Source organism: Trichosurus vulpecula, chromosome 2 (assembly GCF_011100635.1).
Source record: "Trichosurus vulpecula isolate mTriVul1 chromosome 2, mTriVul1.pri, whole genome shotgun sequence".
Taxonomy (NCBI): Eukaryota; Metazoa; Chordata; class Mammalia; order Diprotodontia; family Phalangeridae; genus Trichosurus; species Trichosurus vulpecula.
The window spans coordinates 127,108,186-127,131,670 of NC_050574.1; the positions used below are offsets into that span (position 1 = coordinate 127,108,186).

General features: G+C 38.9%; 1 protein-coding gene across 3 annotated transcripts in view; it reads left to right on the forward strand.

Moving 5' to 3' along the window:
* SIK3 (SIK family kinase 3) overlaps positions 1–23,485 on the forward strand; it is a 279,460-nt gene that overhangs the window by 25,979 nt on the left and 229,996 nt on the right. The gene's annotated exons all lie outside the window — the stretch shown is intronic.

Below are 23,485 nucleotides of genomic sequence, written 5' to 3' on the forward strand. Positions count from 1 at the left end.
GTGTCTTGGGTCGCCGAAAGGTGGGGGATGTTCGGATCTTCTTTTTGTGGCTGTGGACACCCTTCAACACCGCCTTCTTGGCCTTCAAGGCCTTGGACTTGGCCTCTGTCTTGGGGGGGACAACGGCTTCCTTCTTCGCCTTCGGCGCCATCTTGGGGGAAAGGGTCTTCCGCGGTGCTTCTCACGAGCTTATCTGGGTCCTCCTTTTGATGTCAGGAGAACTAGATGAAGGCCTTTGCACATTGGGCAAACCCTCTCTGGAGAGCCTAAAGAGGAAGGGCATGAACAAGAATGCCGTAGGATAGGCAAGTTTTAGGCCATGCCCACATTGATGAGCTCACTGATCCCTTTGAGTATTTGAGATTAAGTTAGTGAACTTGCAGAAGAAATGTTATTCAGAGCCCCAGACACTGCAGATTAATATACTGGCTTCTTGACCTTAGTTATTGTTGTTCAGTCATTGCGCCTGTGTCCAACTTTTCCTGATTCCAGCCATGTGGAGTTTTCTTGGCAAAGATCCTGGAGTGGTTTGCCATTTCCTTCTCCAGTCATTTTACAAATGAGGAAACTGAGGCCCAAGGTCACGCAGCAATTAAATGGCTGAGGCCATATTTGAACTCAGGAAGATGAATCTTCCTGACTTCAGGCCCAGTACTCTATCCACTACACCACTTATCTCCCCTGACCTTACTTGCTAACGCTTTAACTGAGCCTGAGATTCTCCTGAGCGATGGGGAAAGGCGTAACCCCATAGCAGGAAAGTTTTTGTAAAACATAATGCATGTAGTTTGTTATGACCTCAAGGTCCCTTTTAGCCCTCTCATTTTAAAACTTCGTTATCCTCAGAAAATGTGTCAGAATACTTAGATCAGAACTCCTCTAATGCAGCAAGTGGGGAAGAGGGCTAGGTAGCAGAAGCATATAGATTCTTTTTGCAGTGGGTGGGTCAGAAGATTGACAACCAGCCTACTCCAGACTATAAGTAGTGCCCAGTGGAAAAGAGGTTATATAAATCTTCAGTGTGTCTTATTTCTCCACCTTCTGCATAGAAGATTTCCTTCCTGCTACAACATAATACCAGGCTGATGTTGTTGTTCAGTCATGTCTGATTCTTCATGTTCCCATTTGGGGGTTTCTTGGCAAAGATACTGGAGTGGTTTGCCATTTCCTTCTCCAGCTCATTTTGGAGATGAAGAAACTGAGGCAAACAGTGTGAAGTGGCTTGCCCAGGGTCACACAGCTAGGAAGTGTCTGAGGCTGAATTTGAACTTAGGTCTTCCTGACTCCAGGCCCGGTGCTTTATCAACTGTGCTGTACCAGACTGATATAAAGCTATTATTAAGCTCTCTACTAATTTGTTAATGAATTATATCAAGCACAGTGACTTTATTTTTCTGCTCACTGGTTTTCTTAAGTGTATACTTTTAAGTTTCTCTTTTGACTGTTATGAATCCTTAAGCTTTGAATGGCAATGTAATTTATTTGTCATTTATTGTAACGTATTATTCATGACAAATCATTAGGTGTTTATTTAGGACTTACTATATGTGCGAGGCACAGTGCTGGGTGCTGGGGATACAAAGAAAGACAAAATAGTTCTGCTCTCTGACAGCTCACAGTGGGAGAAAACTAAGTACAAACCCAATATCTACAGATCAATTGAATAAGCTCTTAGAAGGAAGGCACTTAGAGCATTAAGGGACCCAGGAAAAGGCTTCTTCTATAGGGTAGGATTTTAGCTGAGATTTTGAGGCAGTCAGGAGATGGAGAAAATTCCATGAGTGATAAGCACTGCCATTGATTGGTCTTGCAGCTATTGGAAAAGTTTCCTGACTGGTAGAAAGTGAAACCAACTTGAAAGAGTCAAGACCATTTGTAGACTGCTGCTATTTTCTTCATGATTGCAACACTTTTCTAGAGCACTTTCTGAAACAGCTTTAATTTATAACAATATATTTTCAGGTGTGTGTGTGTGTGTGTGTGTGTGTGTGTGTGTAGAGTTCTGTCCATTTTGATTACCTTTTCAGAATTGTTAATTTTGGCTGTGGAGTTTTAGAGTTATAAGGACCCCCCCCCCCCAAAAAAAAGGTTTGTGTAGAAATCTCTCCCCAATTACTTCCTTATGTTCTTTATATTACCTCTTGATTCCACCCAATAATTAACTGTCTTGGATAAAACAATACAGAAAATGGACTTCTATGTAGAGGACTAGCTGATGTACATGAAGATTTCGGTTTTTGTTTTCTGGCTTCAGATGTTACTTTTCTCAATACTAATCTTAATGGAGAGGGTTTTCAGCCAGCTGCTAATGGTAGCTTGTTATTAGATGTTATCTCTTGTTTATTTCTTACCTTTTAGACTTGTGCGTGCAAAACACCTGTTGTCTTTTGAGCTTTGTTAGGTAGCTGGGCTGAAGCTTTGCTTTGAAGAAAGTAAATTGAGAAACCTGCTGTAAAAAAGGGAAAGTTGGGAAAAATGAGATTTGGTAGATTTCTATGTGCTTTCAATGAATGGATTGCCTAATTATAAAGCTTTTCTAAATTTGACCTTTTTGCCCTAAAGTAACCCAGCCTTTTATTATGTATTCTATTGATGTTTTGGAGCTCTCTGCCAGAAAGAACCAGGGTTGCATGTGAAGGGAATATTGGGGAGGGCTGGGAGTGTATGTGAAACTCATAGTCCACAAAGTGCTGCTTCATAGGCCAATTCCAGAAATAACTTGTAGGAAGGCAAGAGGGGAGGGAGCATAGTTGCTCTTTTGAGTAAGGCTTGTGGATCAGTTTATGACAGTCTGACATTAAAAAACGTCTTCAATAATGCCTCTTTAAATTTGGGTTTGGTGGACACTGCAGACTTTGAATAACTGGATTTTTTTTTTTTGTCTTTATATCTGTAGTGCTCAACATACTGCCTGGAAATAGTAGGTGCTTAATAGATGTTTGTTGATTTGGTAAGTCTTATTGCCACTCATGTAGAGGCAAACTTATACAGAGAATTAGAAATGTCTTCTATCTACAATTCAGTTGTTTTTCAGTTGTCTCTGACTCTTCATGACCCCATTTGGGGTTTTCTTGGCAAAGATACTGGATTAGTTTGCCATTTTTGTTTCCAGTTCATTTTACAGGTGAGGAAACTGAGGCAAACAGGGTTAAGTGACTTGGCCAGGCTCACCCAGCTCGTCAGCCTGCAGGGCCAGATTTGAACTTGGGAAGTTGTGTCTTCTTGACTTGAGGCCTGGCATTCTATCCACAGTGCCACCTGACTGCCCTATCTTCTGTTTACCAGAAGGTTACAAACGAACTGCTTTGTTAGTCTTCGCCTTGGTTTAGCTGGGTCTTCATTTATACTATCTTTTTACGTGTGACACAAGCTAATGATTTGCATAGGTCATGTCTTTTCTTAAAAATTTATTTATTTCTTTAAAAAATTTTTTTTTTCATAGGCCATGTCTTGAAAGACAGAACTTTTAGTTCATTATCTTGTCTACTTTGGGAGTTAGCTTTAGATTGAGTCCCTGACCTATGTTGAAGGCTGTGATGGTATGGTTCAGAGAATCCTTAAAGGCTTAAGTGAAACCCTAATGACAATGAGTGTAAGAGTTATAAATAGGATTAAATGTGGAATAGTATAGCAAATAGACACACAATCAGCAAGCCAGCAGGTTTGAATAGAAGCAATATATTAACTTGAGTAACTTGACAGAATGAGATCATGGAAGGGAACATAGTTTGCTTTAGGTGGTATTTGTTGGAATGTTGAGACTGGTCTAGGAAGTGAATTTGCTGTCTACTGATGGTGCAGATTGTAAGATTTATAATGTGAGGAGAAACTTCTTTGTGTAAGTCTTAGCTCTCTGATAATGATCATATGTAAATGAGAGGTCCTAATGAAAATCTACTGTAAAAATGCAGATAAAGTGAGAAGGAAGGAAAAATGGGGTAAAGTAGGATTGAGGCACATGGCCATTTCAGGAAGTGGATTCTAATTAGGCTGTAAGAGTTTTGGTTGGAAGGTAGAAGGGGCTTTATGAGACAGAAAAAATAGTTTGTACTGAGCATAAAATGGAGGAAAATAATGACAAAATAGATGACAAAAAATATGACAAACTCTAAACTCTAGAGCAGGAGTGGGGAACCTGCGGCTTCGAGGTCACATGTGGTCCTCTAGGTCCTTAAGTAAGGCCCTTTGACGGAATCTAAATTTCACAGAACAAATCCCCTTAATAAAAGGATTTGTTCTGTAAAACTTGGACTCAGTCAAAAGGCTGCCCCCAAGACCCTAGAAGGCCACATGTGGCCTGAAGGCCACAGGTTCCCCACCCCTGCTCTAGAGCATAGTGATTCCATAAGCCTAGGCTGTGAGTTAAAACCTGCTAGCATGGATAGATTTCAAATAAAATATTCTGAATGCTTTATTCATTTATCTAATGAACATTTGTTAAGCTTACTATGCCCATTGTATTGCATGAGGGGGGGACACACAACTTAACACTAAACAAGATAATAGTCTCTGTTCTTGCAGAACTTACCAGCTATATGAAGAAGCATAGGCTAAAGAGATAGGAGATAGTGCGAAAGAAGGACTTCCTAAAGGTCTGAGACCAGGGGATTATGGTTGACAGTCGGGAAGTAGTTAATGTTTCAGTAGAGTATTGATATTATTTGAAGGCTAAAGATGAGTCCTGGAAATACTTTTCCTTTTTTAGATACATGATTCAGAATTACAGAAGGATATCTTCACTCAATACTGGGAAAGTAGGGGTGCAGGATAGGCTAAAGAAAGTTAAAACTTGTGAGGCTAATTCATGCTTGTATGGGATTATTAATATTGTTTGGAAACCTTAATAAATTAAATTGACTGATCCTAATCAGTGTAGTAAGTAGGCCAGACCTTGAGCCTCCTCACTTTCTGGTAAGAATGTAGTTGTACACTAGCGAAGAACTGTGGAATGAGAGAGACTAGAACTCAGACGCTGGCTTTAAGAAAAGGCCCTTGTCTCTAATTCATAATGTAACGAAAAGGGGAAGGAGGGAGAGAGAGAATAAAAAGAGAGAAGGAGAGAGACAAGCAGGAGAAAGCTGGGAAAGGGATAGTGGTGGGTGGGTGGGAGAAAAGACAGAGAGATAGAGACACATAGAAACTGACAGAGAACCCATATAGACAGAGACCAGGTTGAAAGTCGTGGAGGACCTCTATTTTGTCTCAGGCCATGGCATGGTACTTTTTACTAATTGGTTCTATCTTATTTCTAGGGAACTGTGGTTTTATTGTCTATTATGAGGGAGGATTGGATTTATCTTTAACTCAATTTAACATATTTTTGAGTTATTACTGGGGGAGGATATGATATCAGAGGGATAAGAACACTGGATCTGGAGTCAGAGGACCTGGATTTGAGTCCTTGCTTTGCCACTTACTACTTTCTTGTGTGTGCTTGGATAAGTCACTAAACCTCTCTGGGCCTCAGTTTCCTTATTTGTAAAAATAAAATTGGGTTGGCCTAGATGACTTCTAGGTAACACTGAGGAAGTTACTGTAAATAGGAATTCTCCCACCCCAAGTTCTTTGTCTCACTTCCTACCCTCAGTGCCTGATAGGAAGGATCCTTTTTCTCACTGTCCAAATGCTGCCTTATAAACTTTAGCTCCAACTAGATCTCATTCCCCCAGTCCACTACTTACTTTCCACTGAAAACTAGTGTGTACAGTTTCTGGGGAGGTTTCCTTTGATGTATTTTCAACTCTGCTGCCATTGGAGGGGGAATTATAATGTGAGATGTAAACACTTTGGTAAAATAAGTACTTCGGAGCTGTGATTCACTGTTAGTTATTGGCTGCTGTCCTAGAGCTGATTTTATGGTCTCAGGAGTTGTGGCGAAGTCTCAGCCTTTTTGTTATGCAGCTAACAGAGGGGCTCTCCTGAGTGCTTGCTGCTGTGCAGCCTCCACCAAAAGATCAGTTAGACATTTTGGCTAACTGCAATATGCCTGGGGGAAAGTGAACATACTTCCCGGTTTTGTGCTAAAAAATGTGTTCTGGGGAAAATGGTTTGTTGCGTTCGTAATTAGTAGTTCTTAAGAGAGAGAGACTAACAGGTAGAGGGAAAGAGTCTAAGTCATTTTTAGCATTTAGATCTGTGCACATCTTGGGATAGTCAAAGGATTATAAATTTGGAGCCAAGAGGGACCTTACAGGCTACCTAGTCCAGTTTATTCTCCGTCCAGTTCTTCCCTCTAGAGCTTTTATTTCATTTTTATCCTTTGCTTCAGTTTGATATTTATGTAGTCCTTATGGAAAATCTGTTTTCTCCTTTTTAGGGATCTCTGTGTAGTAATTTTTTATACTAGTTGGAATATTCTTTGGTTTAGTTACCTCTCCAGCTTTAGCTTCTAATTTGGGGCTTTGTGCCAGGGTCAGGCTCTGTCCCCTGCCCTACTTTTGTGTGGGGTGGTTGGTCCTGCTTGGTCTTTACCTTAGCCTCTCTGTTGACCATCACCTTCCAGAGAGTTCCATAGGCCTTCTGGATCTTTGGGGTTCAGAATGCTGCATCTTTAGAGCTTTCTGTGGTCCCTGGCATCTCAAGGCAGATGACTAGGGACCTTGGTGTCCTGGATCAAAATCCTGTCTCTACCACCAACCTGTGTGACCTTAGGCAGATTTCTAATCTGTAAAATGAGAGAGTTGGACTAGAAGACCTTTAAGGTTCCTCTGCAGCTCTAAGTCTGTGAAAGCTGCATATATAGTAGTAAATAGTAAAAACTAGTAAACTAGTAAAAAATGATGGAATCTGGGAGTTAGAGGGGACAGTGTGAGGTAGTGGATAAAGAGCTGGCCTTGAAACTAGGAAGATTGAGGTTCAGATGCTGGCCATGTGACCATGGGCAGATCACTTAACCCTCTCAGTGCTGAAGGAATCTCTCTGCATTGGTAGAAGTTGTTCCTCACCAGGAGCTTTCTACTCTGATGAAATCAGAGGTCCCTATGGTCTATTAAACTGTCATGTAGTGCAATTTGTAGTAGAGATTCCGAGAAGGAAAAAGTCAGTATGGTCTAGGATAGGAAAGTAAGGGCCCCAGGATGAACATAGGCACTTCCTAGCTATGTTACCTTGGACAAGTGACTTAGCTTCACATTATCTCATCTTCCTCATCTGTAAAATGAAGGGGTTGGATTTGATGGCCTCAGTGTTTTTCAGCTTTAAACCTGCGACTGAGAAATCCTAGGGATGTTATTCATATGACAAAGTTTTCACTAAAACTTCTTCCCTTGTCAGGCATCACAGAATTCATATTGGAAAAAGACTCCATAGATATGATATATGTACTAAAGCTTTCAAATTAACATCATATGTTTTGCATCCATTCCCTTCTTTTTACTCACACCATGGCTGGCCTAGTCCAGGCCCTCTTTGCCACCTTTTGCCTGGACTGTTGCAGTAGCTTCCTAATTGATCTCCATGTATCCCATCTTCCATCTTCACTCTGTCCTCTATACAGCTGCCAAATTGATGTTCCTAAAGTGCAGATCTGACCTGTTCAAGCACCTTTGGTGGCTCCCCATTGCTATTAAGTCAAAATACAGCTGTCTCTGGTATGTAAAGCCTTTGATTATCTGGCTCCAACCTGTCTTTCTAGACTGATTACACATTACTCCACATCACACACACTATACTCACAGTCTGTGACATTCCGTTTTTGCCTCTCTGTATTTACATAGGCTGTCCCCCATGCTCTTTCTTATTGGATCTGCCTCCCTTTAAGGCTCAGTTCAAGTGCTACTTCCTTTAAGAGTTCTTTCTTGATTTCCCCAGGTTAGCTTTCACTCCTTATCACTGTGCTTTCTAAAAATTTTATTTTTTATTTATGCCCTTTATCTATGAACATGTGGTCTCCCTCTAAAACAAGATAATCTCCTTAGGGATAGCATAAGATTATTGGTCTTGAATTGGAATGGACCTTAGCAGCCATCTAGTCTACCTCTTTCATTTTACAAAGGAGGAAACTGAGGACCTGGGAAATTAAGTGATTTTGCAAGGCTGTGCATTTATTTATGATGAGAGAAGGATTTGAATCAGTTAGTGCTCTTCTCACTGTACCCCATGGGCAGTTGTTTCCCTTTTGTTTTTGTATTCTTAGAGCTCAGCAGAGTGTCTAACACATAATTGCTTAATAAATTCTTGTGGCTTGATGTTGGCCCATATTGACCATCGTAGAATTCTTTCAGGAGGGAAACCGTATGAATGTAATCAATGGGACAAAGTCTTCAACTGGAGCTCAACCCTTACTGAATGTTGGAAGATTCATAATGGCGAGAAACTTTGTAAATATAGTGTGGAAAAGCCTTTCAAAAAGATCTTAACCTTTACTGAACTTTGACATCTGGATTTAGAGTTGAAGGACCTGAATTTAAGCAGTGGCATTGTCACTTGACTGTGTTATTAGGTAAATCACTTCATCTTTCTAGGTTTCATTTTCTTCCTCTGTAATATGAGGATATTGGGCTAGATGACCTTTGACATCCGTTCCAAAGAGCAGAAAGGACCTTCAGGGTGGAAAAAAGTAACATTAGCAAAGAACAAATTATTTCAGTAATATAATAGAAATGCCTGACTGTATTAGATCTTTGATGTTAGTAGGATTAGTGGGAGTTAAATCTGATAAATAAGGTGGAATCTATTGATTTAAGGCTCAGGGTATCAGAACAGGAATTTGGATTGTTTTTGTAGTCAATAGGGAACCATTTATCAATTTTATTTAATGATAACTTGGCTGCGTAATTTTATAATTCAGTTTTTTTAAAAAAATTAATCCTCCCCATCCCTCCAATAACTTGACTTTAGTACTTTTGTTCATCTCATAAAGTTTTGCATATATCACTTTGTTGATCTGAAATGTTTCTAGAGTGTTGTATCTGGGTAGGAATTTTTATTACTGTTTTACAAAATGGAAAACTGAGGCACTTAACTGAGGTTAAGTAGTGATAAAGTGGGAAAATGGTGACTATATAGAACCATTTCTCTTGAATCCAAAACTTTCTACCTAACCACACCACCAGTTATAACTTTTGATATTACTGATTTTCTTTCTGTTTAAAGTGTTTTATATATATATGGGAGACAATATGGTGTAAGACAGTGGTATCAGCAGATAAATGTAATTCTAGTTCTGATGTCTACAAACCACAATTCTTATGTCATCCACCTTGTGGAGTAGTTGTTGAGGGAAATGTTTTGTAAATTATAAAATGTTACATAAATATCATTTTTTCTTGTAAAGTTGTAAATTTTGTAAATTGCAAAATGTTACATAATGTTTTTTTTTTTTTCACTCCTGGAGCATCCATTTCCTTTCATCTTTTATGATGCCCCAGTTAGATCTCTTAGCAGGACTAGATCATCTCCTCCCTCTTTTTTTTTCTTGGAATCTTGGAATTGTTTCTTCTTAGTTCATTGTAGATTCTGTGCCCATAAAAATAGATATGTTTAGTGCCTTAGGTTTGACCTTATATTTCACTTCTACCATGTGTTTTGTTTTCTAAATTGGCAGAATATGATAGATTGTACCTTCCTATCTTTTATTTTTTTGGTGTGGCCCTCTCTATGCTCCCCTTCTTCTCTTCTTACTCCTTGGTGAACTATTTCAACTCTACACTGTCTTCTTCCCTTGAGTCTCTTGCTCTTTTATACTGTTAAAGAGTTTGCCGTGCTAAGCATCAGTCTTGGATCACTTTTACCATATTCTGCCTTTGTTCCTACTTATATGCTGCTGAATGAAGATGAAGAAAATCATGAAACTGTTGACTTGGGTCCACTATGAATTTATGTTACATAATCTCAGCTGGGCCCTCACTATGGAAAGGCAATATCTTTATACCTACATCATTGACTCACTATCCCATTCACCACAGTGGCTTTTTCCAAACCTTTTCGTCTTTCTTTAGATCTCTCAATCTTCCGTTGTGTTTCACTAACAAAAATTGAGGGCATTTGCCAAGAGCACCTCTTCTCACCTTCTCTTCATCTCACATGACTCAGATGCCTTCTACTACTTTCTTCTCCTTCACCCCTGTGGCCTTTTTCCCTGCCAGGGTTAGCTCCCCTCCATGCAGAAGGGAGCCCATTCCATCCTTTTTTCGCCAACAGATTGTCCCCTCTGACATCTTCACTTGCTAATCTTTAATCTCTGTCTAGTCTGCTGGCTGCTTCCCTACTGTTACAACCATGGGCATGTCTCCCATATATACTCAAAAAACTCTCACTGGCTCCATCCATTCCTCCCTAGCTAATCTTCTTCCTTTTATGTTTAAATTTCTAGAGGCCATCTACAATAGATGCCTCTATTTCCTTTTCTCTTATGTTCTTAAACTTTCTGACCTCATCATTCAACTGAAACTGCTTTCTCCAGAGTTACCAAGGATCTTTTAATTGCCAAATCTAATGACGTTTTCTCATTTCTTATCCTTGTTGACCTCTCAGCAGCTTTTGACAGTGTTGATCACCATCTTCTGCTTGATATCCTATTCTCTCTAGGTTTCTCTATTCTGGTTCTGCTTCCTGTTTGACTGTTTCTTCTCAATCTCTTTTTCTGGATCTTCCTCTAGGTCACACCCACTAACAGTATCTCCTGTGCTTTAGTCTGTTCTCTTTTCCCTCTGTACCATTTCATCTGGTGATCTCTTCAGTTCCCAAGTGGTCATCTCTGTGCTAGTAATGATTCTCAAATCTCCTTACCCATTGTTGTGCTCTCTGCTGATGTCCAGTCTTCCATCTCTAACTGCCTATTGTACATCTTAAACTCAACATGTCCAAGTCATTATTTTGCCCCAAACCTCCCCTCTTCCTAAGTTTCCTGTTACTGTGGAGGATACCACCATCTTCCCATTCCTTAGGCTCAAAATGTTGGTGTCCTCCTTGACTCCCCAGCGCCGTCCCTGGCCTGCTTCAGTCTGTTGTCAAGTTCTGTCGCTCCTCTCTTCCTCACATCTCATGAAGACCTTTTTCTTCTCTCCTTTGACGCTGTCACCCCTTGGTGCAGGCTCTTGCTACCTGGCTCGTGTCTGCACTGTTGCAGTAGCGTGCTCATTGGGCTCCCTGCCACCAGTCTGGCCCAATTCCAGTTCATCTTCTTCTCAGCTGTCAGAGTGGTCTTACTAAAGTGCCTGACTGTTCATTCACCCTGACCGGTTCCCTATTGCCTCCAGGATCAGATAGAAAATCTGTCTGGCTTTTAAAAGCCCTCAAAACCTGGCCCTGTCCAACTTTTCCAGTCCTCTTTATACCTTACAGCTTCTCCCACTCTCCACCCCCGCCCCAAGTATTCTGGATCAAATGACTCTGGCCTCCTTGCTGTTCTTCGAATAAACCTTTGGCCATTTCCACTATGTCTGGAATGCTCTCTATTTCTCCTGGCTTCCTTCAGGTCTCAGCTCAAGTCCCAGCTTCTGCAGGAAGCCCTTCCCAGGCCTGCTTAATCTTAGTGCCTTCCCTCTGAGGTGATCTCCAGTTTAACCTGTTAGGTCCTGTTTGTACTGAGCTGTTTGCGTGTTGGCTCCCCTGTTAAACTGTAAGCTTCTTGAGAGGAGGGATTGTTGTTTGCTTTTTTTTAATCTTGATATTCCTAGCACTTAGCAGTGATTGGTACAGAAGGCACTTAATAAATGCTTGTTGATTGACCGATTTCCTTTAGTAGAGGGAAGGCTCCATTGTGGAAACTCTATTGAAGTATATCTGTACCTCATCTGCTACTTGGTGCCATAGAGAATCTCCTCAGGTACAACAAGTTGACTACTACTGTCAATCTGCTGCTGTGTGTCAGTGGCTTGAACCCTGGTCTTCCTGACTCCAAGGCTGTCCTGGCCCAATATCTACTATGCATACTGCCTCTTTATATTGCCTGAGCTATTAGGGTAGTTTTGAAAAGTTCTAAGAATATTCTCTGGATAGAATACATAGAGATAAAAATAATACATTCTTTAAAAAAATAAAATTCTTTTTTTTCAGTCTGTTTTCCATTTTTCTAGTAAAGCCTATCCCATCCCTGCTTCTCTCTGATCCCTATCTTCACTGGGATAGATACTAACATAGGGTAAATTTTTGAAAGAAGTCTGTGAAGCCTGTTCAATACAAGCATCGTAGGGAACAGCTACTTTTCTTTCTTTTTCTCCTAAAAAGCTTTTCTTTAGAATTTATGTTGTATTTCCATATGTTGTCTTAAGGTAGCTTAAAGACTGTAAAGTCCTTTCTTTTACACTAGAGGACTTTAAGAGGTAAGTAATAATTCTTGTATGCCTAGGTTGCTTTCTTTTAGAACCAGCTATATTTGACTCTTTCTGTCCATCAGGAAGGCAACAGAAATACGTAGACTTCCAACATTAAATACTGAGGCACAAGGGTAATGACTGTTTTGGATCAATGTGTTTTTGTAGGTATAAACATTTTTTAAGGAGAAAGTTATGTTGCTTGATTGCTCGCAAGTGACTGTTGCTTACATGGTGTGTTTATAACTTACTAAATTAGAGGAAGTAAAACAAGCTCTAAATGAATGCAAAACCAGGCTCCTGAGAATCTGCACGATTAATTACTAACATTGGGAATTTAATGTTATATGTGAAGGTAATGTGATAAGACTTCTGGCAAGAAAACTCTTAAGTGCTTGAGTATTGATTCATCATCAAACTAACAAATTCCATTAAAAAACCCAAATGAACACATTCAAGTAGTTTATTCGTGGTTTCACTTTAAAATGCTTATAAAGACCACATAAACTTTTCCCTCACAGAAAAGATGTCTTGTATTACTCACATTTAATTTTCTAAAAAGCTCTCTCTCCTGTTTGTTAAAGGAAATCCTGTTTAAGAGCATTATACTTGTTTAATGTGGTGGTTTTTTTGTGTTAAATTTTCTTTCAAAACAATAGTAAAACAACTTTACATGACATAGCTTGACTGGATCAGTATTAAGTTATTAAGGATACCTACTTCTTGTAAGTAACCTTATTTCTTCAGATGTTATGAACATTTTTGACAGTGTGAATATTATGGGGATGATTTTTTTTTATTGCCTATGGATATAAGCCTTAATTTTTTTTTGTCTTCCAGCTTTCAATTTTCAAATAGTTGGAAGCTCTGTCTTCAGTTGTGGTTCTTTTTGGACTGGGTTTAGTTTCAGAGGACCTGGGTTCCAACCCAGGCATTACCATTTACCACCTGTATGACCTTGGCAAGTCATTGAATGTAAGTGGGTTTCATTTTCCTAATCTGTCCAGTGAATGAGTTGGATTAGATGATTCGTTCCAATTTTAAAACCTATGGTCAGATGTAATATTAACATGCCTTGCAAAGACATTATTCCTCTGTGAAGTACTTAAGTTCCTTTACTCTCAAGTTAAGCAGAGGTAATAAATGAATGGAGTTGTTTTTCATGGATTATTACAGATAGCTAGTGGATTGCTTGACAGTAAAGTGGGATAAACATAATTTTTTTGGTCAAGTAACCAGGTATTTATTATGATTATCTTAAAAGTATGTTTCTTGTAGAATGTTAGAACTGGAAAGATTTCTAGCTATTATTTAGCTTTAATTCCTTATTTTTACAGATGAGATAAACTGTGGAGAGGTGAAGTGATTTGCCCAAAGCTTCACAGTGAGTTTTTGCTTACTATTTTAAATCACTTGAACCTTCAGTTTGTGTTTTTTCATTCAGTAATCTCTTTTAGTTCAGTTTTTTGCCATAATAAGATTTAATAAATATGGATGAGTGACTATCCTGAGCATCTGCAGTCTGGTTACATTCCATTTTTTATTGGGTAAGGCTTTAGAAAGAAACAATTGGGTTTTTTTCCCAAGGTGGTGCTTTTTTTCCCCATTGCTTCATCATTTTTTTGTTCATGTTTTTAAGTCATAGTATTTGTTGTAAGTATATTTCCTAACTTTCACGTATAAGAGAGAGAGCGCCAGTTTCTTGAAGCCTTAAAGTTGCTAAGTATAGTGGCATTCAGGTGTTTCAGTCTGGTGAACTGACCTTGAAGAGTGTGACTTAGTGTCAAGAAAACTTGAGTTCCAGCCCTGCCTTAAAAACAGTTACCAAGATGATGTGATCCTGAGTGATTCCCTTAATACCCACCCTCTCTTTATAAGAGCCCCTGAGTCAGGGTTGTTGTATTAGATGAGATACTATATGTAAAACATTTTGCTTTTCTTGAAAGGCCTCAAAAATAAATTTAAATTCAAAATTTAAAGACTTTAAAAATGGGCTTTTGTAAGAATATTCCTTGACAAAGAAAATCTGGATAACAGTGGATGATTATGTGCAAAGTAAAAGTCTGATAATACAGTATGCTACATTATAGTGTTATTTGTAGCTTAGCTGATCAGGAGAAAAGAAATGTGACCTGGATTTAAAAACCATAGTGGTTCCAGTCAAATACATCTTTGAAGTGAATAGAGTAGTACTGGACCAGTCTTTAACACTAGAGAGGCTTCTGCAATCAAGGGGAGGAGCTGAGAATGAGAGTAAGGTGCAGTCTAAAATCTTCAAGAAGAGGCCTTCACAAAATGGTAGGGATTGAAGTTTGTTTATATCTCTTCCTTCCTCCCTTCCTTCCTTCTTCCCTTCTTCCCTCCCATCTCCTTTCCTTTCCTTCCTTTTTGTATGTGTGCTTCTTTAGCTATGGGTTAGAATGAAACTTCTAATTAAAAATGTCATAAATAACCACTTCAAATAATGCCTTTTAAATCTCTTGGCTATTATTATATGACTGACAATTTCTTCTTGAGCTAGTCATGTTTGAAACTGAACAGAAATGTCTTAGCATTAGCTTTGAACCTACTTTTTCATGAAATTTGTGGAAATTCTTAGTACCACACTGTTATTGTCAGGGTTCTTCTGGCTCTACCTGTATTGACATTTGAGGAGGCTAGCCTGAAATACCCTTTTTATCTCCTGAGTGAAGTATAGCAGATATACTTCAGTCACTAGTGACACAATGCCCAAGCGTGTTTGCTTCCCCTTTTAAGACGAGTAATATTCAACCACAGGGTTAAACCTGGGCATGCTATTTGCCTGGTATGTATCTGTTACTGGTTCTACTGATAGGCCATGCCAGAGGGATTGCTTACTTATTGAAAAAGAAACTAGGTCCTGAAGGTGCATTTCTGGCGTAAACATCCTACCAGTTAATGTTTGAGCTGGAGAGAGGATGGTGCTGAGCAGAGAGATTCTGAAGCATTTTTCCTTTAGAAACCTAAACTACAACTTAGAAGGGTAATAGATAATAATAAAGTTGTTTCATTGGATTCTCATCTGGTTTGGGAAAATATTCCAATTTAATGGTTTGAGCATAATCAGTCACTGATCTTCTGAGACATCTTGCAGATTCATTTAGTTTTAACTCTGAATTAATAATTTGAGGGAAAGGTATTTAGTGCTATTTACACTTTTTAACTATTCATTTTTTTCTAGTAAACTTTTGTCCAAGAGCAAGTAGGTAGTGTGAATACCTAGCCACATTATTGTATCTTCAGGCCTTCAGTAGCACACGTGTGTGTGTGTGTGTGTGTGTGTGTGTGTGTGTGATTACCATAGCAATTGAAAGTTTCTAAATGTTTTCTTATGGGAAACCCACAAAACTTATTTTTGATTCTGCCTGAACCATAAGAATTTAATTTTCCACCTTCAGCAAAAGACTTTTTCTTTTTAATTTAAACTATTTTGTATGCTTCTGATAAATGTGAGATCTTTCTATGTCATGTTATCTTCTTTAGTTTTTAATCATTTATTTTAAATAACTTACAGATTGGTTTAGGGAATTAAAGTAATAGCTGAATTATTTCCATAAGATTCCTGCCTGTGTGGGTGTACCATCCTATCTGGAGAAACTCTTCTTATATTGGCAGATTTGTTAATGAGGATGTAACTTCTCCCACACTCACTGATTTATAAGATAAAGCTTGCATTTGGTAAGAAATAGCAAATGGTTTGGAATGTTATTCAGGGTGACTGTAACTGAGAAACAATCTAGTTTAAAGTGAAGCAAAATTAGAGTTATAGCCATAATGCCTTGACTTCCAAAATGTTTTCTGTTTATGTATAGAAGGCATACTTGGGACATGCTGGTCTTGTTTGGGCCAGCTTTGTATGTCATAATGTTAACTTGTCTGATTTGTACAATTCTTTCTTGAAATTAGGCTGGAATCTGAACTAGTCAGTGAGGCATTGGAGAATTGAATTTAGAAGACCCCCTGGAAAGGGACATTGTCTAAGGAAAAGTTAGCTGTTTTCTGATGAAGTAGGATTCAGTTTTCTAAGGGTCATTCGTGTTTTGAGGTTAAATAATTATCTAAGGAAGAGTACTTGGGAAAGTCAAGTCACATCAGTGTTAAGTACTAGTTTTATGCCAGGACTGTGATAAATTCTGCGGATAGGAAGAAAGGCAAAAAACAGTCCCTTTTATCAAGGAGCTCTCAAGTCTAATGGGGGAGACAACATGTGCACAACGGTGTACAAACAAGATATGTACAGGATAAATTGGGATTTGTCTTTTAGGAAAGGCAGTAGCATTAAGTGGGATTAGGGATGGCTTCTTGCAGAAGGTGGGATTTTAGCTGAGACTTGAGGGAAGCTGGGAGGCAGAGCTGAGGAGGGGGAGAGAATTCCAGGTATGGGGGAAACCAGTGAGGGGAGATGGAGTGTCTTGTATGAGGAAAAGCAAGGAGGCCCGTGTCACTGGATCATAGAATATGTGGAGGCGAGTGAGGTATAAGAAGACTGGAAAGGTGGGAACGTGGCCGGGTTCTGAAAGACTATAAAAGCCAGAGGTTTTTATGTTTGATCCTGGAGGAAATAAGGAGTCACTGGAGTTTATTGAATAACAGGGTGACTTGGTTACACTTGTGCTTTAGGAAGGTATAATATAAAAAAAGTTTTTCTTTGTAGGAATTTCAAAAAAATAAATATTTGGCATAGAAAACAGGTTGGATTGTGTGTAGCTTTGGTGAATCTATTCTGTATCATTTCAAATTTTAAAACCACCCACAAATTTTCTCCAACTACTGGTCTTCCTGCCTTCCTTTAAGTCCCACCTTTTACAGGAAGGGTTTTCTCTCTTTTGTTATTTCTTACTTATCCTGTATATAGCTTGCTTTGTATATATTTGTTTGCATGTTTACTATCCCATTAAATTGTAAGCTCCTAGAGGGCAGGGGCTCTCTTTTGGCTTTTTTGTGTCCTCAGTGATTAACATAGTGCCTGGCACATAGTAGGCACTTGTTTGTTGAATTGAATTGAAGAAGATAATTATGAGAGTAAGATATTGATCCCTGGTCTTACCTCCATTCAAAATTATCATATTATTGTATGAATAATGTCTATCTGGAAACATAGCAGTTACTAGACAGGAAAACACATTAATTCTTTTATGACTCTAGTGAGCTTTTTATGCTGTCTCAAGACATTCTACTTTGGCTGGAAGAATGAAGGTGGGATAATGCAATCCATTGGTTCGAAAATTTCTTCCAGCACCAAACATCCCTTTAAGGGGTACAGTCAAGTTGGCATAAAGTTAAAAATTTATTTTTAAAAAAAATACAGATATATTCAATTTGTTATGGGTACTTGTATAAGAAAATCAAATTAGTGTGTTTTCTCTTTCAGTATTTCCAAGGAGACATTTTTGTTTTGATTATCAAGATGATACCAACATAGAGAGCTTATATCTTGGCCTTGTTGTATACCCACTCTGGCTCCACCCTATTATTAGTATAGTTCCTCATTGGTCCTTTCTGTTCACCCTTCCTATCCTCTTATACTACTTTTAATCTCTTTAAAATACTACTTTGGGTCATTTCCTTATCAAATACTTTCAAGATTTTGCCTGTTGCATGTGATAAAAAATTCAGTCTCCTTAGTGGGGCAAACACTGAACATACACATCCTTTATCTTAATCCAGGCATTCAAGGCCTGTTCTCAATTTAGTTTACTCCTTAAATTGTGTATGTATGTCTGTTGAAAGGGAGATTACCCTAAATTGGCTAGAGTCAGAATTTCATTCATGGGAGTAATGCCAGATATTTTATTAATGAAAAGGTCTGTTGGGTTGTAGAGTCGTATCATATAGGGCCTTGGATGTCTGTTGAGGAGTTTAGATTTTATTCTTTAGGCAATGGAGAGCTGTTGAAGATTTTGAAGGATTTACCTCCTGGTTTCGCTCTTAAATAATCTAAGTTGCAGGGTTTAATTTTTTTTTGTAATATTCCTTTAGACCTTGAGTATAGTTTCTGTAGACATAGACAGATGGTAAATTGCTATTAAGAGCCTGTCCTCAGCCTGTCTTTCTAGCATTGTCTCCAACTCCTCTCCAATATGAATTCAAAGTTCTAGCCAATTTAGATTATTCTCTCCTTTCTGAACATAGATTGCATTTTCTTGCCTCTATGCATTTTCCTGCACCATTCTTTTTGCCTGGAATATATTTACATCAGGTTTATGGAAAATGAATGTTTTATTAAAATGTGTTGCTCTCAGATTTTGTTAACGTTGTTAGGCTGTGAAGATAGTTTCTCCAGCTCATTTATTTAAGGAAAGCCAAAGATATGGAAAGAAAGAAATTCTGGGAGATAATAATTATTCCATGGTAGGCTGTATCAAATTTTGATGCAGTTGATCATGTAAAGTACCTGTTTGGCAGAACTTGATGGACATATGAGGATGGTTCCATACCTTTTTAGCTCCCAAGTAGGACAAAACATTAGTGAGGAAATGGTGTATTTGTGTCAGGCTTTATACCATGGCAACAGCTGAGTGCCCCATACTTACCAGAAAGGCTAACAGTAAAAAACCAAATCAGATTAGATTGCCCCAGAGATTTTATGATCCAGTTAATATGTGTACAACCTGAACTATTGCATGGTTGAGGGGTGGGGAAGGGGAGGAGTTTATACACCACAAAAGGATGGTCTTTAGCATTTAAAAGAAAAAGGATCCATTTAACTAACACCTGAGTAAAGCTGAGCAGACCCCATGCTTAATAAATGAGTATTTAAGAGAGCAGGTTATTAGGAGAAATTTGCTATGTCTTGAAAGTATCCTAGTTTATTTAAAGTTATGTAGACTCAGAAAGTTTTTACTTTCTGACTCCAAAACTTTTTACCTATTGAGAAACCATGAATTAGGTTATACTATTATTAGACCCAGTAGCCTAAAGTTTTCAGTATTCTGAATTAGTACTGTGCTTTATGAATCTTTATCAAAGGTAAAGGCAGGGGGAAGTTTGTCTCATAATAAAGCACCATAACTAAAATTTTTTTGCCCTGTTCCTTAATTGTTTTTTGTCATCTCTAAGTAAGTCATTCTATCTTAGATGCATATGCAAATGTTAAAAATATATTTTTAAGAAATATTTCTTCTTTGGCAAAGTCAAGAAGTCTGAAATTGACTTACATGTTTAGCGTATCAAATGTTTATAGGTATGGGACCAGATGAAACATAGTAACTTTTGAGTATGGTTCTGTTTAACAGGATGAACTTTACATATGTTTTCACATAGATCATATTGCCATGTGTGAAAATATATGTTTGTTTGAACAAAATTAAAGGAATGATATAAAGTTGCAGAAAGCAGGTGAGTGACACAGTGGATAGAGTGCCAGGCTTCAAGTCAGGAAGACATGAATTCAGATTTGGTCTCAGACACATACCAGTTGTGTGACTCTGGGCAAGTCACTTGATCCTGTTTGCCTCAGTTTCCTCACCTGTAAAGAGAGCTGGAAAAGGAAATGACAAACCACTCTTGTATCTTTGCCAAGAAAACCCCAAATGGAGTCATGAAGAGCCTGAGATGACTGAAATGACTGAATAACAACAAAGTTGCAGAACTTGATAAAATTAGTGATTTCATTAGAAAATTATAGTGCAATCATTCCTAGCGCTTAATATTTTTCTCATTGTTTGATTCGAATAAAGCTTTTGTTGTGTCTTTATTATTTTGCTATTTCTTTAACACAGTGTCCTTGTTACGCTATGCATATTAAAATCATCATTGGTTTTGTGCTGAAGCAACCTGTTGAAGAGCCTTAACTATAGGATTAAAAAACCAGAAATGTACTAATTTGATATAAACAGTTATATAGTGTATAAGAGAATTATCTGTTTTAAAAGCCAGATGCACAGAGGGCCTCTTGACAATGCCTCTTGCACTCAACACTGATAAATAGACTGTCTGTTCGTCTAATTCTTTTGGAATCTTTCAGTGTTCATTGATTGCTCTCATGGTTGTTTTGATAATTTGATGAATCTGTAATCTCATTCATGTGGGTATCCTCTCCATTATTAGAACCCATATAAGCTTTCTTATGCTGTATGAATATTGGGCAGCTAGGTGGTGCAGTAGATAGAGCACTGGGCTTGGAATCTGCTCATCTTCCTGAGTTCAAATCCAAACTCAGACATTTACTAGTTGGGTAATACTGGGCAAGTCACTTGACCCTGTTTGCCTCAGTTTCCTCATCTGTAAAAAGAGCTGGAGAAGGAAATAGCAAACTACTCCATTGTCTTTGCCCAGAAAACCCCAAATGGGGTCACAGAGAGTTGGACACGACTGAACAACAGTGAATCTTATTTATGTTTTTCATAAATGCTTCATAGAGCAATCTACCGAACATGCCAGTTGCCTTGCTTTAGAGCTTTTTACATTTTGAAGGTAACCGAGGAGCACTTAGGCAGTATTTAACTTGTGCTCCATGACTGGTTCACCCAATCAATTGATGAGTCAATAACTGTTTATTAAAAGCTTGCTATGTTCTAGGCATGACACACAAATACAAAGAATGAGAAACATTCAGTTTGAGGTGGCTCTGTGCATGCGTGCGTGCGTGCGTGTGTGTGTGTGTGTGTGTGTGTGTGTGTGTGTGTGAGAGAGAGAGAGAGAGAGAGAGAGAGAGAGAGAGAGAGAAAGAGAAAGAGAGAGAGATACAAAATAAATACAAAGTAGTTAGGAAGTTGAGGGGATTAGGAAAGGCTTTGTTTAGATGATGATTCTTTGTCTTAAAGGTCTTCAAGATGTGTCTCAGCTTATTTCTAGTGTCTCATCTCCAATTACCTATTGAACTTCTCAAGAGATACTTGAGGTAACGAGACATCTTAAACTCAACATGTCCAAAATTGAACTCTTTCTCTTTCCTCCCAGACTTTCCCCTAGTCCCCCAGGCTTGAAACCTGATCCTCACTCCCTTACACCCCGCCCTCCCCCGCCCCTCCCCGTTGTCAAGCTTTTACTTTTGTAACATCTTGCCTTTCTTACTTGAGCATCACCATCCTAGTATAGGCCCTCATCACCTCACACCTAGAGTATTGTAATAGCCTGCTAGTTGATCTTCAGGCAATCTTCAAGTCTCTCTCCACTCCAGTCTGTCTTCTACTCAGCTGTCAAAGTAATCTTCCTAAAGCAAAGGTATAACTATGTCAACCCCCACCCCCAAACCAATCAACTCCAGTGCCTCCCTGTCGCTTTCAGAATTAAATATAAAACCCTCTGGTTGTCAAGGCCCTTTATAACTTGGACCCTCCCTAGTCTTCTTATACCTTATGCTACCCCTTCCCTTTCCATATACTCTGCAGTTCCATGACACTGACCTCCTTGCTGTTCCTTGAATAAAACTGGCCATTTTTATTGGCAGCCTTGTCCTAATCTCACCCTCCGAGGGCCCCCCCCCCCCCTCCCATCCTCAAATTCTCTCCCTTATCTCTCTGCCTCCTGGTTTTCTTGGCTTCCTTCTGAGCTCCAACTAAAATTCTGCCTTCTACAGGAAGTCTTTCTGGATAACTCTTAATTCTTTTGCCTTCTTTCTATTGATTATTGCCATTTATCCTGTAAATACAGCTTGTTTGTACATAGTTGTTTACATGTTGTCTCTCTCATCAGACTCTGAGCTCCTTGAGGGCAGGGACTGTCTTTTGCCTTTTTTTTTTTTTTTTGGTATTCTCAGTGCCTGGCATGCTTGTGTACTGACTGACTAATGAAAGAGAGGGATTCTAGGAGACAGAAATGCAGAGAGAGTGCATTCTAGATATGGGAGATGGTCAGTGCAAAGATAGGGAGATAGGAGTGGGGCCTCGTATGTAAAGAGCGGAAAGCCAGCTTGGGGGGATTGTAAAGTGTGAGGATGGAAGAAACACGTAAGAAGACTGGAAAGGAAGGTAGAAATTGGTCAGGTTGTGAAGAGCTCTAAGTATTTAATTCTAGATGTAATAGGGAGTTACTTATGTTTGAGTAGAAGGTCTAAATAGTCAGACCTATGCTTTAGGAAAATCACTTTGGCAGCTTGTGTGGAGAATAGATTGGATTGGGGAGAGACTTGAGGGAGGAATTATTGTTCAGTCATTTTTTTAGTTGTGTCTGATTCTTTGTGACCCCATTTAGGGTTTTCTTGGCAAAGATACTGGAGTGGTTTGCCATTTCCTTCTTCAGCTCATGTTACAGATGAGGAAACTGAGGCAAACAGTTAAATGACTTGCCCAGGGTCACACAACTAGTAAATGTCTGAGTCCATATTTCAGCTTTGGAAGATGAGTCTTCCTGACTCGAGGCCTGGCACTCTATCTACTGTGCCACGTAGCTGCCCTAGCTGAGGGAGAAATAGCAGGGAGGTTATTGTGGTAGTCCAGATCTACGTGATGAGAGTCTGTACTAGAGGGGTGGCTGTATGAGTGGAGAGGAGGAGACATATGAGAGAGATTGTAGATCAAGAAATGACAAGACTTAGTAACTGATTGAATGAAAGAAGTGAGGCAGGAGTTGAGGATAACACTGATGTTGTGAAACTGAGGGACTGGGAAGGATGTTGGAGCCACCAGTAATAGGGGAATTCAGAAGAGGGGGTAGACTTTGTGGAATGAGTTTTATTTGGACATGTTTAGTATGAGTTGCTGATTAGACATCAGTTCAAAATGTTCAATAAGTAGTTTACAGGAGTTCAAGAGAATGACTTGCTGGATATAGTGATCTTGGAGTCATTCTCATTCAGTTCAATTCAGTGAACATTAAGTGCTTACTATGTGTCAGGCACTGTGCTGAATGGTAGGGATACAGAAGGAGGGTAGTCCCTACCCCTGAGGAGCTTACAATCTAATGGGGGAGGCAACATACAAACAAATATATACAGAGTAAGCAATATACAGGCTAAATAGGATACAATTAACAGAAGGAGTACACTTGAATTAAGAGGGGTTGGGAAAGATGGAATTTTAGTTAAATGTAAGGTGGAGAAGAAGAGGGACAACATTACAGGCATGGGGAACAGTTAGAGAAAATGCCCAGAGCTGAGAGCTAGCATGTCTTGTTTGTGAAATAGCCAAGAGGCTCGTGTCACTGGAATGAAGAGTTATGTAATGGGGGAGTAAGGTATAAGAAGACTGGAAAGGTAGAAAGAACTAGGGTGCCAAACAGCATTTTGTTATTTGATGCCTGGCGATGAAAGGGAGTTGCTGGAGTTTATT